This window comes from Echinops telfairi, unplaced genomic scaffold (genome assembly GCF_000313985.2).
Source record: "Echinops telfairi isolate 266 unplaced genomic scaffold, ASM31398v2 ScPeMD7_7458;HRSCAF=8496, whole genome shotgun sequence".
Classification (NCBI taxonomy): domain Eukaryota; kingdom Metazoa; phylum Chordata; class Mammalia; order Afrosoricida; family Tenrecidae; genus Echinops; species Echinops telfairi.
This window is the reverse complement of record NW_022111358.1, coordinates 29690581-29693656: the sequence shown is the minus strand read 5'-3', so window position 1 is coordinate 29693656 and position 3076 is coordinate 29690581.

The window sequence follows — 3076 nt, the reverse complement described above, 5'->3', positions numbered from 1 at the left end:
CTGTAAGCGCTGGACTCAGCCCTGTCTCGACCCTGCCCTCTCCCCTCCGTTTGCCAGGGTGCCAGCCCCCGGAAAAAGGCAATAAAGACGAGTTTCTGTTCCTGTGGCTGATTCTTGCGTGTCTCGCCCGGCCTCCGGGGGTGTGGGGGGAGGGGGGCGTGAGAGCGCCCAGAGCGATGCTGGGCGAGCTGGCCCGGCTGGCCGCTGGAACCAACGCCCTCTGCCTTTTGAAATGGGAGCTTTAGGAGTGCAGCGACAAGGTAGATGGCTGCGCCCTTGGAGTGCAAGATGCAGAGCCGACCCTCCAGACCCTTCTGGTCCATCTATGCGCCGCCCCCCACCAAAATAAACCACCCGAACTCACTGCCATCAAGTCAAATCTGACCCACAGTGACACCCCCACCCCTGTGGGTTTCTGAGACTAACTGTTTACAGGCGTAGAAAGGCCAGTCTTTATCCCGCGCAGCTGCTGGTAGTTTTGAACTGCCAATCATGCAGCCTAACTCAAAACCACTGTTCCACCAGGGCTCAATCAACCCCACCCCACTTTTTTTTTTTTTGCTCCAAGGTCGGGAGGGCAAGGAAGGCTGCACAGAGGCAGAAGCCGGGCTGGAAAGGGTGGGCGTCCAGCCTGCAGAAGGGCCGGGACGTGGGGTTTGACATGAATACTATAGTCCCAAGCGGCTGCAGCCTGGGGTGTGGGATGCAGACCACCATACCATCGGTCTTACACTGTGTTCCCTAGATACCTGGGAGCCGTAGGAAGTTCATACCCAGAGGCAGGGCACTCTGTCCCTGCATCTCTAGCCTAAGACATCTAAAAGTGGAGCCCCGAAGGGCTCAAGACCATGCTCCTAGGGGGCACCAAGGTCAGGTGGTATTAACAGTCACAAAGACAAACTTTGGCATCTACTTTGGTGAGGAGCCACTGTGGTCTTAAAGCCTCAAGAAGTAGCCCTGTCAGGTGCAACCATTGGGCCCTTCCCACCCAGAACAAAACAGGTTGAAGAAAACCAAAGGCTCATGGAAACAATCAGTCCAAAGGGCCTGCGGACCAGGAACCCCCCTGCCTCCACGACCCTGGGACCAGGGGTCACAACACTACAGTGTGTGGGAGGAAAATGGGGGACACATTCAAAGTCATTCTAAAAAAAAGACGGGTGATCTGAGAGAAATAGGTAGAACCCTTGAGACTGTGGTCCTTAGACACCCTTCAGGTCTAAAATGGAACTCATGTCTCAATGTCCAGCCTATGCCAGACAGGCCTTTACGGTGACAGTCCACCTGGTTACTGTTCTGTAGGGAACCGGTGGCTCTCTATTTCTAAACCATGACCACTAGCCAGCCATAGGACAACCAGCCATAGGACAGAGATCCAAAGGGCAGCGTGGTCCAGGATGAAGGCAGAGAGGGATGGGAATGCAGGAGGGATGGAAAGGCGGACAGGAGGAAATGGAAAGAGGGCTGTTACATTGTGGGGCTTGCAATGAATGTCACCCATCAAATGTGTGTTAACTGTTGAATGGAAAACCAACTCGCTCTGTGAACTTTTACCTGAATCACAGTAAGACATTTCAATAAATCAAGTAAATGTAGAGACACAGAAAGAAGTGGCGCCTGTCAGCAAACGAACATCTCAAATGCTTCTCAGATCTTGGTACGAGGTTCAGAGCACTGATGGGCATCCTCCCAGGCCCATCTTTCCACTCCCTTTGGCTGTTTTGTCCTAGGAAGCAGCCCCCTTATGCCACCTCAGCCAGCCTGGCAACTTTCCGCTGAGAGTGAGGCAGCTCTGTCTTGTCTCACCTGGATTCTGCTTGCTGCTGCCTGGGTTCCCTCCTGGAGCAGAGAGAGATCAGTGTCCCTCTTAAACCTTTGGAGATTTGCCAACCCCGACGCTTCCCATCTCAAAACCATCTTTCTCAGCTCCAGGCTCTGCCATTTGAAAAAGCAGAGGGAAGGCGTATTTATTCAAGACAGAAGAGAGAGGGAGAGTGGGGAAACGTACACGCAAGACACTTAATTTGTATGGAAGACATGCATGGCGCTACAAACTTTTCACAACAACTGCATGAACCATAAAACAAACCAAACGTACTGCCATCGAGTCAGTGCCGGCTCAAAGGGACCCTACAGGGCAGGGCTTCCCAGATGGCAGCTCTAGAGGAGTAGTGAGCACTGTTTTTCTCCAGAGGAGCGGCTGGTGGTTTTGAATCGTGGGCTTGGCCGAAAGAAGTATTCGCTCCATTTTATAGATAGGGAAAGTGAGGATCGGCTCCGCTAAGCCACCCTATTTAGGCGTCAGTGACATAGCTGGCCCCTGGCCCCGACCTCACCGACTGGACTCCAAGGTTCTTCTTTTTCCGGTGCTGTGCTCAGAGGCAGAGTCGCTAGAAGGCCCTAGCCAAAGGGAAGCACAACTCCCCTCGCAAAAAACCAAATGCACCGCCATTGGGGTTCTGAAACTCTTCCTATGGGAGTAGAAAGCCTCCTCGTTCTTCCGCCGAGCAGCAGGTGGCTTCCATCTTTGGACCTTGCGGTGAGCGGCCCGGCGCGTCCTCGCGGCGCCACGAGGGCTCCTAAAGGAAGCACAAAGCGAGGAGTAAGTGGTTCGCTCTAGGAGTTGGGGTTCCCAGCGTTTCAATCCCCCAACAGCAAAAGCAGCTTCTTGCAGCCTCGCTAACTCAGACTGAAGTGCAGGGACAGGCAGGGCGCCAACCCCAGCAGGTGGCACTGCACTCCGGACGCCAGCGACTGCGTGGGCGGCGCCGGGGAAGCCCGGGGGGAGGAGCCACAGGCAGGTGTGGGCGGGGCAAAGCCAGGGAACCACCACCAACCCCCGCCACGCGTGGGGGCGTGGCCAATCGGGGAGGAGGGCGTGTCTGCCATACAAGCCCCGCCTCACCTCCTCGGGTCTGTCCCTCCCGGGGGGCGTGTCCCTAATCCTCTTCCCTGGAGACACGCGTGGGCCTCTCCCCTGTCGCAGGGGGGCCGCCCAAAGAAGTGCGGGGTGTCGCTGGCGGCCCCTCCCCGTGCTGGACCACGTGGCGGGTGCGGGCCGAGCCCGGGGGAAAGA